Here is a 17,139-nt window from a genome sequence, read left to right on the forward strand (position 1 = left end):
TGACCACCGAACAGTGAGAGACTACTTCAATACACGAAAGGTCAAATTTCCTACTAAAATAGTGATTTTAGTATGTTTCTTTATTAAATAAATATTTTGGTTTCTGTTATAGCAGTTTTTTTTTTTTTTTTTTGTTCCTATGGTGTTACTGTACGATGAGCAATTTTATCCGGGTTCACTCGAGCAGACGGCTCTACCAAAAACAAAATTTATAGGTAAAATACAATGCCAAATACTTTTCGTAAAAGAAGTAAAGTGTGAATGTAAGTAATTTCTGTCATTAGATATATTGAAATACATTTTGAGTATGAGTGAACGTATTCTAAGTGTAACTATTTGCTGAAGCGGAAGAATACAAGAATGCGAAAAAGGTGGAAATGTTCAGTTTACGGCAGGAATGTTCCGTTCGTGTTAGCAATGGACATTTGCGAGGGATATAACGCAAACATACGATTTTATTACAAATAATTGTGTGATAAAGAGCGTCATATTATAAAGTTTTTGCAGCGTCATGGTATGTTGAAACGTAAAATCAACTATGTGAAGTGTGGAAAAGAAGTAAAAATTCAAAACAGACGAATTTCTCCTCGCAGCGGACCATTTGTACCCGGGAAACCAGTGAAGCCATTTTGAAAGTAAGAGCTATTACGATTATTTAAGTGTTTTTGAAGGTGAAAATTATTGCCGATATTTTATGTATTTTTCCACTATCCTTGTTTATGCGTATGCCCCCGTCGCTAACGCGCCTGCTACCTGCGGACGCACTCCCTCGCTCCGCTCGGGCCCCTCTGCTGCGTTCCTGCCCTGACTCGGTTAGATAGCATTCGTGCTTTTAATGGGCACCAAGCATAAGTTGGTTCGTGGTTTATGCATTAGGTCCTCATTTAGTGCATGCTGTGCAAGAAGAAATCGGAAAATGCAATAAATGTGTGAAAATTTGGTAGAGCCGTCTGCTCGAATAATGCCTTTTATCCATTGAATATGTCTATTCAATTTTTGTGAAAATTTTATACATCGTCTCGTACGGACCTCGACACCAGTAAGTCAGGGGCGTCATTTAGGGCGGGCAGGAGGGGCGATTGCCCCCCCAACAGTTTGAGGAATACATATACTTTAATTGGTTGTCTACTAATATACAAGTACAAAATGCGAAAGTCTTACGTCAGTGGTGCTCTTGTACCCCCCAAGCGAAGTCTGAAATGACGCCCCTGCAGTAAGTCCTTTGTGATTGGCTCATCCTCTGTTCCAACTTGCACATGCCTGATATAAACTGACTAATATCTTTGGTCCTTTGTTCGTTCTTTTTTACTGCTTACTCAGCCAGTGTGTTCATAATACAAACCAGAAGTGCGTCAAGGACAACCACTTTACGCTTTTATTTGTTTCTTTATAAAAATAAAACATGTTTAATAGATCTTATCATAATGTTACAAAGACGGCCACTTTGGGTCAATTTAACGAAATCGTTACAAAACGTTTTGATTTAATAAGTAAATACAAGTAATTTTCGTCTCGTGAGCAAGTATGAAGCTTGAGACATGACGTAATTACAATATGCATAAAATTAACTAGTTACATTTGTGTTGAAGTAGCAATATTATGTAATTGAAATTTTTAAAATATGCTAATGAGTTTTGTTCTGTTTTGTTAGAAGGTCATTGACGTGAAAACTTGTTAATTGGTGTCGTGCTGACCTCTCCCAACATTAATTGGTAATAAATGTCTTCAAATCTAGTTTTCATGGCTACTGTGAAACGCGTAAGATTTATCGATTAAAAAAAAAAAAATGTATTGGTATAAGTCCAGCGCATTACTTAATTTCTTTAAAACTCTTTGCAGGAATGTTGCCGCGGTAGTTCATCTATAGAATTCCTACCTTTGGTTAGGAAAGATAGTTTGTTTGATCCTAGACTAGTGATTCTCTACCTTTTTTTTTTTTTTTTTTTTGACTGGCGGCACATTTTCCTGAACGTCTTGGCACACGCGGCACACTTGTTTGATATTTTTGTTATAAATAATAATAAAAATATCTATAATAATAGTAAAACTAATTAGTTTTTTATAATGACTCTATATAGCACTGAGCATTATTGCTACAGCTGGAAGTGTTGAGTGGTATAGTCTGTCTCGATTTTAACCAATTATTATTATTATTATTATTATTAAATTCTTCATGATTTTTAAATTCTAAAATTTCACAACACACTTTAGGGGACTGCGTGACACACCAGTGTGTTGCGACACATCGGTTGAGAACCAAAGGCGTAGATTATGAAGCCATTATCGTCGGTTACTATACTGCATGACAGCCGAATTAATGTTTGGTGTGATCCAATAAGCTGCCGACGCGCAATTACCAAACTACTGGTGAGAAAGTTGCTTTCAGAGGCCGAATACTTCGACATTTGATAAGTTCTCTTCTTAATAACAACATACAACATGTCAGCAGAATCAGAGTCTCTCATACAACAGCAGTTGCAACGTCGCTGCAAGCGGACTGCTTGACATAAGAGCAACGATCAATGTTAAACGTCGGTTTGCCTGCCGCACACAATAAATGTGTGTCCTGAAACGTGTCATAATATGTACGTGTTGCTATTGATTTATTCGCAAAAAGGAAAAAAAAAATGAAAATGGGCTAGGAAAAAGAAAAAAATGGTGAAAAAATCTTCAATTAAAGATTTTATTGGATTTAATTATTTTTCACCGATGCATGGTTCTTTGGCATTGTATAGTTAACAATCTAGATCCTTAACAAGGGTACTACTATTAAATACTCTGCCATTTGGCAGGTCCTGGGACTAATTAGTGTTTTTCTTTTCTTCTTAATTTTCAGTTTGTGCTTGGAAATGTTCCTTCTACGTTTCTAGATCTTCAGTATTCTCTTTTAACTTCCAATATTTTCTTCTGTTTCTCAAATCATCGATCAGCTCTGTTCTTCTTCTTCCTCTTCCTCGCTTCCCACCCAACACAAGTACATACTGGTCATGTGTAAAGAATGTTCCTCGAGGTACATTGGAATGTACATGATAAGTACGTGAATAGAGCAATCATGTGCAATACACATGTAAGGAATAAGGTTACTTCCGCCCAAAAGTACGTGCATGACACATACCGAGGAATGTATCTATTATGTGTATATCACGTACCGTGTATGTACTAGACATATTTACTTGGCATGTGCCAGGAATGTACTAGGTATGTCAGTAATGTTCCTTAGGGCAGTGCTATTCAACCGGGGGTACGCGTACCTCTGGGGATACGTAATCCGAAAATAAGCATATTTTGAAATTTCCCATGTTAATTTTTTTGGGAATGTGCACTTTATCCCCCTGTAAATAGTCTTTTGATTTGTACACTGTCCGTTTGCTGGTTCTCTATTTGTCCCTCTTTTAATCAATACAAGTTCTGCTTTGATTTGATCAACACAGGTTCTGGAACACAAGTACTCCTTCCCACTTAGCTGTAAGAAATATAGAAAACAACGTGTGCTGTGGGCTCTAACCCGACTTCACTCGCTGACGCTTGCTCGGCAATAAATGTGAATTAAATATTAAACTTTGGAACAGAAAGGACCCAATTATTAAGCTTCTAGCCAAGAACTAGGCGGACGACCAACTTCGGAATACATCCCATTATCCAGCACAGAAACAAGAAAGTTTCTCATTTCAACCCGGTAAATTTTCAAAGGGTAAACTTTACGAGACACGCTCCAGCTGCGCATCGATAAGTAGGGCCCTTGTACAAAGTATTGTAGAGTACGGTAGGCCAGAGTAAATTAGGATAGAAATAAGTAGGGCAGGTGTTAGGAATGGGTTAACTTAAGGTTAGGTTAGTTTTAATTCCTTTTTGAAACAATTATTAGAGTGTAATTTCTCATTTCTAAGTGAGTATACCTGCTGGAGCGGGCGTTGTAAAGTTTACCCTTTTCAAAATTTTGTTAGCAACAGACGACCAACTTTGGAGCTTAATCCAATATATTTTAATAGGGTAGTGCGAAAGTAATCATGATATGGTGTGCTCTTACCTGTGAGATGCGTATTTAAGTGAAAATATATTAATTAAAGCCGAACCTGATATGCACAAATTCCCCCATTAAGTTATGGTAGATTAATAAAGGGCAAGGCTTAAGTTTAGAGTTGCCCCTCCAGTTTCCACTTTCAAACCTACAAAAGAACTATTTAAAACATTGAAAATTATTAGCCTGGCATACGTTAAGGTGCCCTTGCACTTTGCAACATATAAAAAACATTGCTTAATATTAAAAGTTGCTACATCGCAGGGCAATATCCCATTCGTTACACCTGTTCGCCATATTTTACAACTACCATGCTCCTGAAACCTTCCGTGGATGCTTCCGCATCCAGCAAATAGTACTGACTTCAACATATCTTTTCCCGTATTAAACATATCTTTCCTGCCGAGCTTACATTCCTAAAAATCATATAAAAACTTCAAATCATCAATTCTTACCTCGTTTCTCCTGTAAATTTTCCTAATTTTTATAAAAAGCGGAGGGGTAAATCTAAACTTAACCCAAGGGCAATAGGCGATGTGTGTGTGAAAGCAAGTTTTCCACAATCCTCGTTTATGCGACCCACCATCGCAGGCGCGTGTGATTTCTTCGGACGTACCCCTGTGTAGCCCGCGTCTGCTCTGACTCCGTTCGATAGCACTCGTTCTTTTTAGTGGCCACCAAGCACAGATTGGTTGGTTATTTTGCACAAGACCTCTTGAAGTGAATATCCACCAGGAAATGCAAGTGCACAGCTAAATGATTGCTAAAGGTTCAGAAAGTGAATGCAGAGAGAAAGAAGTAGGCTATATATTTTATGCATTTCTGTACCAACCCGTATGACTAATCTGCACGCAGGTTAGGTTACAACCTTTTCTTAACATGCAAAAGGAACTATAAAAAGTTGGTACGATGCTTCGGTAGTTATACCCAAACTTCATCGTTTCTAAATATCTACACTCAAACTAAGACTACAGAGAAAATAAGATTATCTGTGTGCTAGGACTCATTTAATAATGTGTTACGTAGCATGAGTAACATACAGCGCTTCAATTATGTTATAATCCATAAGAAATATACGTAATTTTATATTTTCTTCCAGTGAACATTAAACTTTTCACCTATATTTAGTTTCGTAAATTTGACGGTTATCGAGAATATATAAAACAATATACGTTGTACTTCCATACTTATTACTTTCAATAAAGTTCAGCGTCCGCCACACTTATACATACAATTGTCTTGATTTGTCTTGAACCTCTTGCGAGGACTGTAGTTTTAGAGTCGCGGCATTAATCTAACCCAGGTCAACTTTATCACTAGAAATTGTTTTAAGGAAATAATACAATTTCTCCCTCTTGTTTTGTCTTGATCCTCTTGCGAGGAATATAGTATTAGAGTCGCGGCTTTGAAAATTTCTCCCTCTAACCAATTGCGTACGAGGGCTTAGACAAATGAATGTCGCATTTAGTGTTGGCAACACCAACGAGAAAAAGTAGCTTAAGCGAATAGCTAAAAATGGCTTCAAAAAAGCAACCTTCCACGCTCAGACAATGATAAATAGGATTTAAAAACTTAAATCCTAAATCCTTAACGCTTCATTTTTACGTTCGAATGTAGAAGCATGTACTTAAAAAAATAAAAAATAAAATATAATAAAAAAAAAAGCCACGAAACTAACTCTGAAAATAGATTCTCTCCTCCGGCATCTGTGTAGCAATTTATTTCTTGCAAAAATTCTTCAATTGAAGATTTATAATCGCCACTGATTTTCAATTATATTATCTTCAAATTTCACAGAAGGTGAAAGAAGAAGCTAAATCAGTAAAAGATGTTTCACCGGTTTCAGGCTTATTGCCACTGAAAAGCGACATTTCCTGAAGGATGTCTATATTATCAGACTGAATTTCTTTCAGGAGTTAGTTTATACTTAAACTTACGTCTTCCCGAAAATTTTATTTAACGTCTAGTTTTAACGTACAGGTTTTGAGCTAATTCTCTGCTGTGTAACGTCACAATATAACCATCAATGCTAATTTTATGAGGACAATTCTGACAGTGATGTTTAGAATGTTACAACCTAGAGAACGCATCAAACGTCAGAAAATTGCAAAATGACACACAGAATATATTAAAATGTGGCTAAACTCAGAAAGTGGCTATAGAAGTGAAAAGCATATGGCTAAAAATGCCACTATTGGTTCTTTGGAAATTTTGTGACTAACGACGTTCTCAAAATGGCCAGATCTAGTCACAAAGTGGCTAAATTGTCAATCCTAGTCGCAATACGAAGCAACTTACGCGCAACCAGGCTATGGTACATGGGGTATGTGCCAATCACATTCCTCACATTCCAGTGAAGCATGTAAAAGTACCTTTCAAGTGTCAGAAATTCCTCGAAAGGCACGTACCTAGCGACACATGCTATGCATATGAAATGTACATTTCTCAAGTACCAGGTACGTAAACGATACATATGGAACTTAAATGGCACGTTCCTAGAATGTACCTGGTTGGGTGGGATTCCTTCCATCTTTCCTTCTATGTCAATACGAAGACTACAGGGTAGGATTCAAAAGTAATGAGCCTTCGTTCAAAGAGACAGATTTATTGAGCTGATCGGTACAACTGACTAATAGTCTTCAAAACAGGCACCTCCTGCATCAATGCACTTCTGAAGGCGGCTTTTCCATGACTCAAAGGCTTCCCCGAAGGCCTGTTCCGGGATGTCTGCAAGGGCTGCCTTGACATTTGCTTTGATGTCCTTGCTGGAGTAGAAACGTTTTCCTTTCAGCGCTGATTTTAAGCTCGGAAACCCTCCAGGAGGCGACAAGTCCGGACTGTAGGGAGGCTATGGTACCACAGGAACGTTGACTCGGACCAGGTAGTCGGTGGTGATGAAGGCGGTGTGGCTGGGGGCGTTATAGTGGTGAAGCTTCCAGCTGTCCTTGATGTCCCTGCGCTTGCGTGCGACGCTTCTTTTCAGCCTTTTCAGGACTTCCTGGTAGTAAGCAGCGTTCACTCATAGTGAACGATCCCCGTCACTCCGAAAAAGGCGATGAACATGGTCTTTGTCTTCGATTTCCTCATCCGCGCTTTCTTGGGACGGTGTGAGTTTGAGATGTGCCATTCAGCGCTTTGTAGTTTTGTTTCTGGATCGTACTGAAAAGTCCAAGTTTCGTCGCCGGTTATCACTTTTTCGAGAAAGGCAGGATCGCCTTCGCACAATTGCAGCAGTTCTTCGCACCGGAACACTCGGTTCCGTTCCTGTTCTTCAGTCAAAACTCTCTGCACAAGTTTTGCGCAGACTTTCCGCATGTGCAAGTCCTCGGTAACAATGCGTTGCACCGTTGTCTCCGATAAGTTCAAGGCTTCTGCTACGGTACTTAGTAGAGACTCAAACGCCATACCAGTCCGTGTTCAAAAACTCACGCACTCGCTGCACATTCACATTAGTACGTGCCGACGACGGGCGTCCAGATCGGGGTTCGTTAGTCACCTCTTCTCGGCCCTCACGAAAAGCCTTGTGCCACTTTTTACTTGAGAATAGGACAGACAATCAGTCCCAAACGCCTGTTGAAGCATAGTGAACATTTCGGAAGGAGACTTCCCCCTTCGGAAGCAAAATTTGATCGCATAGCGTTGCTCTGACGGATTTTCCATATCGCCGTGTCACGCACCACCGTATAGGGACTATTGTTAAGGCCGATGCTACCGCTCCGAAAACTGGGAGCCAACTGACCCGCGTTGCGCTGTGAAGTCAACACTCACCACCACCGTCGCTGTCAAGCGGAGCGCGCTGCACAGTACACACGCGTCAGTAGAAAGTGAGTCTCATTACTTCTGAATCCTACCCTGTATCTCTTTGGAAGATGCCTCATCCAATTTTCCATCCTATTTCCTTCCTAAAAGTATCCTATTCTCTCCTATCTGTTTTAAAACATCTTCGTTTGTTGCTCTCTCTGTCCATTTTATCTTCTCCATTTTCCTCCAACACCACATTTCGAAGCTCTCTATATATTTCTTCTCTAACTTCCGTAGCGTCCAAGTCTCTGAACTACAAGGTGTCCAATATACAACGCAAGCCGGAGTTTGGGATAGTATAACTTTTGAACCTGAAGTGATTCACAAATAATGGTTATACCAAAATGAAGCCTTGTTCATACATATATTTTAAAACTAGGTACCAACGATTGAAGTACAGTAGTAACCACACAGTGTTGCCAGATGTAACCAAAGGTGTAAATCAATTTTTTGCAAAACACGTAAATTGACTCATAACTCATACGTATGGATGTTCTGTCGTTAATTTTCAGTTTGTTTAGTTGGAGTAGCTTGGAAACAATGGAGCAGAAAAAAAGTATTTTTCATTTTTACCTATAACTAATCGGATGAGGCCTCTGTAAGGGGGGACTAGTGAAATCGTAGTTTTCATAAATTAACACTCTGAATTGGCAACCCTGCTGATGTTTCAGTGCATCAAAAGGTGTGTTAAGGATCTGTCTACATTATGCAATTCCTCAAAACAATGAAAAACAAACTTAGAAATTATCATGATAAAATTTTTACTTACATGCACCCGGCAACATTGCTATTCATTTCTATGGAACTTTTTAAAGCAAGAGGTATATAAGAACAATTCTCGAACTATTCAAGACCTGGAAACGAACATTCGCAGTGCCATTGAGAACATTAACACGTCTAATCTTCGTAAAGTTGCTGCCAACCTGGTGAAACGTGTGAACCAGTGTTTGAATCAAAACAGGGGACACTCCCAGCATCCGCCCTAAAGCTGGTAACTCATTTCTGATAGTAGCAGTGTTGTCGGGTGCATGTAAGTAAACGTTTCATCATGATAATTTCTAAGTTTGTTTTTCATTGTTTTCAGGAATTGCATAATGCAGACAGATCCTTAACACACCTTTTGATGCACTGAAACATCAGCAAAGTTGCCAATTCAGAGTGTTAATTTATGAAAACTACGATTTCATAAATCCCCCTAACAGAGGCCTCATCCGATTAGTTATCGGTAAAAATAAAAAAAAAATATTTATTCTGCTCCATAGTTTTCAAGCTACTCCAATTAAACAAACTGAAAATTAATGACATAACATCGATACGTATGAGTTATGAGTCAATTTACATGTTTTGCAAAAAATTGATTTACACTTTCGGTTACATCTGGCAACACTGTGTGGTTACTACTGTACTTCAATCGTTGCTTCCTAGTTTAAAAATATATGCGTGAACAAGGCTTCATTTTGGTATAACCATTATTTGTGTATGACTTCAGGTTCAATAGTTCTACTATCCCAAACTCCGGGTTGCGTTGTATATTGGACACCCTGTTTAAAGTCCAATGCTCCATATATAGCACTTGACCATTTCTTCCTTAGTTCAGTATGAAGGCTGCTATTTAAGACCTTTATGACCTTTTCTTGTTGAATGCTTCTTTGGCTATGGTAATTCTCGACCTCATCTCTTCGGTGCAGTATGCGTCTTTGTCAAAATACTTCCTAACTAACTAACTCTATGGCCTATGGAACCCGGACGTTCAATGCCGCGTTCACAAAAGCTCTCCACTGACTTCTATCCTTAGCTAACTGCATCCAGTTTCTGCTTTGTATTCCAATCTCTGCGAGATCCATCTTAATATTGTCCTCTCATCTGCGCCTAGGTCTTCCTAATAGTCGTTTACCGATTGGTCTTCCAGTCAAGACTTTGAAAGCGTTTCTACTTTCTTCCATTCTAGCTACATGACCCGCCCACCTAAGCCTCCTAGACTTGACGACCCTAACAATGTTGGGTAAACCATATAAATTATGTAGTTCCTCGTTATGAAGTTTCCGCCGTTCCCCATTCCCATTCCTCTTGGGTCCGAATATTCGTCTCAGGATCTTGTTCTCAAATACTTTCAGTCTATATTCTTCCCTCAGAGTAAGTGACCATGTTTCGCAGCCATACAGAAGAACACGCATGATTATCGTTTTGTATATTTTAAGCTTACAGAATTCGCGACTACAAGAGATTTTTAACCGAATAGTAACACGAATTCCCTGCTTTTAGTCGACATTTAATTTCTTCGTGAATATGATTTTCGTCTGTTAATATTGATCCTAGATATTTGAAACTATCCACTTTATCAAAAGTATTATTTAATATTTTAACGCATCCATAATTTGCTGTATTCCGGTCCCGACGCACTTCCATGTATTTAGTTTTCTCTGCATTTACTTCTAAACCCATGTCCCTGCAAGCGTTTAATAAGATCTTTGCATTTATCTCTATTGTTCTCCTATCATCCCCTATTAAATTTACATCATCAGCATATGCCGTAACCTGGTGAATACCGTTCAACTCTAGGTCCTGGTTGCTATCTTTGATTTTCCTTATAGCATATTCCAGCTAAATAATAATGGCGACAACGCATCTCCTTTTTTCAGGCCATTTTCGACGTGAACAAAAATTTTCCTACCCGGACTTTACTTTGGGATGCATTTAAACATATCTTAATTAATCTAATTAGCTTTCTCGGTATTCCAAGTTCTGTAAGAACGTTGTATACGTTTCCCTCCTAACCGAGTCGTACGCTTTTCTAAAATCAATAAATAGTTGATGTACCGGGGTATTGTATTCCCACTTCTTTTCGAGTATTTGGCGAATGGTAAATATTTGGTCGATAGTTGATCGATTTCGTCTAAATCCGCACTGATAATCTCCAATAATTTCATCTGTGTATGGGGTCAATCTTGCTAATAGAATATTTGAAAGGATTTTGTAGGATGTTGACAGAAGAGAAATGCCTGGATAATTATTACAGTCAGTTGTGTCGCCTTTCTTGTGAATTGGAACAATGATTGATTCTTTCCACTCTTGTGGCAATTCTTCCTTGTTCCAGATAAGGAGAATGGGTTTGTGTATCTTGTTCCACAATTTTTCGCCTCCAGCTAAAATTAACTCAACCGGAACTTCATCTACACCCGGAGATTTATGTTTCTTTAATTTAGCGGTTTCTACTTCTATTCGGTTGGGTTCTGGAATATATGGTTCTGCGGTGTGTATCTCCTTTTCTCCACGCACACTAGTTTTTGGTTGCGTGTTAAAGCAAATCGTCAAAGAAATCTTTCCATCTATTTAAGATGTTATCCGTATCAGTGAGAACTGTACCGTCATATTTCGTTAATATATAAGGCGAGGTAGGCTTTAATATAGCACGAGGTTGATAGCCTTTCTTAAATTCGCTGATTTTCTCATACATGTTCCGGATGTTTTTATTTTTACTATTATCTTCAAGTTACTTAATTTTAGCTTTCAAAAAATCGCGTTTCTTTGTTCTAAAAGTTTTGGAAGTTCCCCGCCTGATATCTGCGAAATTTTGTGTAGTTATTTCATTCGGATTTTGTAGCCAGCGTAATTTTGCCTGTTTTCTCTTCTCTGCTAGATGAAGGCATTCCTGGTCGAACAATGGTTTGTCCCTATGTATTTCCGCGTGTCCGAATTTTTCGTTTGCTGAACTTTTAATGCTATCACTAATTTCAATGCAGGTATCCTTAACACTAGTGCACTCAGAATCTTCTAAAGCTGAGAATCTATTCGAAACGTTAATCTTGTATTCCTCTCTTACCTGGCTCTTATCTAATTTCTTTAAATTAAATCTCTCCGTTTTCGGACATTGAATATTTCTTTTATTCAACGATAATCTCTCTCTTATTATCGCTGCCACCAGGTAGTGATCAGTGTGACAATCAGCCCCTCTAAACGACCGGACATCAATTATGCTAGATTGCCTTCTTCTGTCTACTAAAACGTGATCAATTTGATTATGTATTTTTCCGTCTGGTGATGTCCAAGTGTATTTTTGAACGTCGCGATGTGGTAATTTTGTACTCTTCACGATTAGGTTTTTGGATGTTGCAAAGTTCTCGAGTCTAACACCGTTGTCATTACTTTCCTGCAGACTTTCGTTCCCTATAATCGGTTTGAAAATATCCTCTCGTCCTACCTTCGCATTGAAATCCCTAATAGAATTTTCATATGGTATCGCGTGAGTCGGTCAAATATCCGTTCCACTTCGTCGTAAAAACTGTATTTTATATCGTCATCCTTATCTTCTGGGGCATGTACATTTAAAACAATAATATCACACCACCGTCCCTTAAGAGTAATAAAAAAAAGTCTATCAGTAACAAATTCAACCCGTTTAATTGCTGGTAATATTCGTTTGTGAACGAAAAACCCTGTTCCTAACTGGTGATTTTTATTTCCTTCCCCGTAAAAGAATGTAAAATTTCCGGAATTCACAGATCCATTTCCTTCCCACTTAACTTCCTGAACTCCTACTAGGTCCATTCTGTATTTCCCTAACTCACTCGTTGAGAGTGTTGTTAGCCTTACCCAAACCCCCGAGCTGGAGGGCCACTCCTAGTCGGTTGTCCGCGACTGCTTATTCAGTATATTCGCAGCTAACCTCTATATCTAGAGGCCTTCTCCTCGATCCGCAACCTGAGGACGGGCCATGCCGTGGTGACAGGAACCCACGTTACACGGCAAAATACTACCTAGATGCTTGAAATAATCGACCTCTTGAAGTACTCTTTGTTCTACTCTGACCCTTAAGGGCGCTTTTCCACGGGATATTCTCATGACTTTCGATTCTTTGATGATTTCCATTCCATATAATTTCCCAGTGTGAATGATTTTGTCAATCATCTCCTGTAGTCCTTCTTCGGTTCTAGCTATAATAAGCGTATCATCTTCATACCTGATCTTGTTAATAATCTGTCCGCCAATCTTGAAATCTCCCACAGAACCAAAAAGAAAGAAAAACTAAAAAGAATAAAGAAAAGAAAAATATCTGTATGAATAGCAAGTCACAGAGAATATGGCATAAATATAAGAAACATTAAAAAAGATATAAATAAAACATTAAGAATTCACTGGTAATCTTCAATACTCTATATGATAAATTATCTATAAATCTTTATAGTGTGCTATTTCGTTTCTTTACGTTTTTAAGCAAGGGTAATTTGTATTCACAAAAGTTCTTCTAGGTATATATCTGTTTTTTTTTTCTCCTTATGTATAGCTCTTTTTTTCTCTCTCTCTCTCTCTCTCTTCTTAATACAGTAACGTTCTTTTTCAATTTTTTTGTTTTACTCTGTAAGTTTCGTCATAAATACAGTATAACTTCTGCACATAACTTCACTTTTGTTTGACCTTTGCTTTAAATTTTAAAAGTTTTTCGACGAAAATGTTTCCATCTTTTACTTTTTTAAAAAAAAGAACAGAGTGAACACATAATCCCGATCATTTCCCCTTTTTACTTTTCGACAATGTAACTTCCAGTATATATATACTTGCTTTATTGTCTTTCCTGGATTTTTGTGCAAGATTTCTACCGGAAGAGATGTAATGTTATATATATATTTTTTTCTTAATAAAGGGAAAGAAGTAAAAAAGGCATAGAACTTGAAAACGGTTGGTCTCTGTTCAAAGCCATACCATTCTCCAATTCATCATATTATTATCATATTCTCTTGTTACGATTTTCTTTTTTTTCTTTCTTTTGCTTTAAAGCTCGATTCAGTTGAGAAAAGCTTGCCCGTTATGCAAATCAAAATTCTCAAAACTGTCATAGTTACGGATAATTTATTTTCATTCGTTTCATATTCATTGTTTTTTTCTTTACATCTTTTTTCTTTAGTATGTTTCCCACTCTTCTGCCGATTCCTACGACTTTTTAAAAGAGATTTTTGAATAATCAATGAAAATTGTGCCTTTTTCATATTATGTAAAACAGTAGTATGTTAAAACCGTACTTAAAACAAGAGCAAAGTTTGTCTTCTTTGCTCTCTATTGATACTTAATGGTTTCGCGAAATAATGTACAGCAAAATAAATCTTGAACTAACTAACTAACTTACTCTATGGCCTACGGACCCCGGAGATCCAATGCTGCGTTCACAAAAGCTCTCCATTGACTTCTATCCTTAGCCAATTGGATCCAGTGTCTACTTTGTATTCCTATCTCTCCGAGATCCATCTTAATATAGTCCTTCCATCTGCGCCTAGGTCTTCCTAATGGTCGTTTTCCTATTGGTCTTCCAGTTGAGACTTTGAAAGCGTTCCTATTTTCTTCCATCCTGGCTACATGACCTGCCTACCTGAGCCTCCTAGATTTGATGATTCTAACAATGTTTGCTAAATGGTATAAATTATGTAGTTCTTCAGTATGAAGTTTCCGCCATTCCCCATTCCCGTCTCAGGGTCTTATTCTCAAATGTTTTCAGTCCACGTTCTTCCCTCAGTTTAAGCGACCAGTTTCGCAACCATACAGAACAACAGGCATGACTATCGTTTTATATATTATTGTGTACCACAATGTGTAATCAAACAAAATATTTAATTGATTTGGAAAATGTGTATAAAATAGGGAATGTATGAAGTGGAGGCAGTTTGAATATTCTTTAGAATTCATAATGCAATGGAAAATTTAGAGTGCCTTGACTTCTACAATGCAAATGACCGGCTATGACTTCTAGAACTAGGAAGACTCAGAAAGAATGTGCAAGAATGTTGACATGACGGAAAAATCATATAAATATTACCGGATTCTCTTCCGGGTATGGGAAGTTCTATTTTGACGTCGAAACTCTGCGAGTCAAATCATTCATCATTAGTTTTGTTACTCCGTCATTGTGTCCATCAGAGATTCTGCTTTTCAGCGTTACCAAAAGTAAGTGATTATGCATTGTCTTCTCTAGTATTTAAGTCATACCAGTCCATACCATGCTCTGTGATTATAGGTTTATTCAACATCAGATCATTAAGTTCTTGTTCTAAATTATTTCTGTGTTATCGAATTTTATCTTTGAATTTCTATTCCCATGTTTCTAATCAATTTTGAGCTACGTTTTCTACGCCTCCAAGACTTGCATTAATTTAAATTCCTTCTCGGAGGAACTGGGTGGATGTCAAGGCCATTCAGTAATTTCATGTATGAGAATGGTCTGGGGTTCACAACCCAAAAAAAAAAGGTCTCCGTTCGACATGCCTACGTAAGTTTCTAACTGCCTTTTACGTCACAAAGCCGGTCAAGTTTAAGGTAGATTGCGAATCTATTTTAGGTTTTAGCAATATTTTAAGCTTCAGATTCATCGACAAAATTCGCAACGACAAAAATATGTTCAATTGAATAATAACACGAATTCCCTGGTTTTAGCCGACATTTAATTTTTTTTTTTGTGGATATCATTTTGGTCTATTAATATTGATTCTAGATATTTTTGAAAGTATCTACATCAGATAACTTATTTCCCGTGTATATTTCTAAAGTCTGATATACTAAAACTTTTTGTTATATTTATCCGTCCGAGAGGAAAAAAAATCGAGAACTTTCTGGTGGATTCCAGTGAAACGGATGCTAAACGGAATATGGAATCAAATCAAATCTTCTCACCTTGAAACCATTCGTTCGATCCCCGGTGGATATATATAATTTGCATTAATCTTTAAACTATAGGTAAATGTCTCATATAGACTTTTTGTTCAGAAGGAGCATTACAATTCACAAACAAAAACAATAACAATAACACATGCTTAACCCTAGCAAGACTAAGGAGAGGCTATAAACAGTCGTTCTTTCAGAAAAAGTGTTCCGGAAGGGAGGGCATTCTGGTACTATTCTATTTATTTTTATATTATAGACGTATTATTTTAGTCTCCTCCGGGTGGCACTCTCAGAACTACAGGAGGACAGTGCCCCCCAAAAACATGTCTGGAAGAAACACTGGTTACAAAGTACAGACTTTCGAAATTTGGAATTTTAATCAAAATATGTCCGATCCCGTACTCAACATTTTTATTTTTTGTTAACAAGTGTATAAAATATTTGTTTCCATTGAACACATCTTTCTCCTCTTTTTTTTCTTTTTTGAATAAAAAGAATTCAAAAATCGTATCTCAAAATGCGCTGAGGACTTGATCCTACGAGGATAAGTAAACAAATACATTACTTTACTGTATTCATTTTACATTTTAGTCATTGTGAAAATGCTTTTCGGGTAATAAAAGATTTGGATGCAATCCCGGGATTATACACTGGCAAGTAGGCAATCTAATTGTTCAGACCTCTATTTTCGATTATACTGTCTTGTCGTCAAATTATGAATAGTGTTTTGATTGCTTCTTGTCTGTTTTTATATAAATCACGACTTTGTTTGTAGCTTTAAACTTCTTTCATTCAGTGATGATTTCACAGGGTAATAGAGGAAATTCCTCGGAGCAACAAAATTCTTCTTCCTCCGATCATGTATACCCATCAATATGGATTATCAACAGTTTCGCAATACTTCCTTTCACCCCTCTTGTATTCAAAGTACCTCCCCAAAGTACCTCCCCTGGCTCTAACATATGTGCAACACGTGCATTTGCTCGAAGCGGCAATTTTCGAGGGGCGCCAAATTCTGCCATAAAAGTTTTGCACACACGTGTCCAAACCTTAAGCATAATGCAAGAAGTTGTATGTAAAAGACGGGAAGGTCATCGCGAACACAGGAGTTTTGGTGGGTGGCGTGTATTGCTTGTGAGGAGTATTGAACCAGCTATAGCAAACGTTCGCCAGGCCCCGTATGAGGAAAAAATCGAAAACTAGTGCTTGGATGCGAAAAAGGCACCTTCCGTGTGTGTAGTGAGTGCAGTGTTGTAGTGAGCGGAAGGTAGTACTGAGTTGAATGTAGCAAGATATTAATGAAATATGGCACAAAGACGTCAGTTGGATGCGTTTACCAAAGGTTGAATCATTGGGCGCTTGGAAAAAGGTGACACACAGACAGCAGTAGCACGAGCCATCAATGTGCCACAAAGTATCTTGTCTAGGTTGTGGAAACAGTTTTGCGACACCGGAGACTACCGCCGTAGGCCCGGTGGGGGACGTTCACGGGTTACAGCTCCACAACAGAATCGCTACTTAACCATAACTGCGCGTTGGAACCGGAACATGCCTGCAAGACAACTGTCACCGGAGCTTTGCAGCCGCCTCAGGGATGCAAGTGTCACGCCAGACTGTGTACCGGAGACTGCGTGCCAGTAGTCTGTATGCCCGACGACCAGCAACATGTGTTCTAC

The sequence above is a fragment of the Thermobia domestica genome, chromosome 5 (genome assembly GCF_964235325.1).
Source record: "Thermobia domestica chromosome 5, izTheDome1.hap1.1, whole genome shotgun sequence".
NCBI classification, from domain to species: Eukaryota; Metazoa; Arthropoda; class Insecta; order Zygentoma; family Lepismatidae; genus Thermobia; species Thermobia domestica.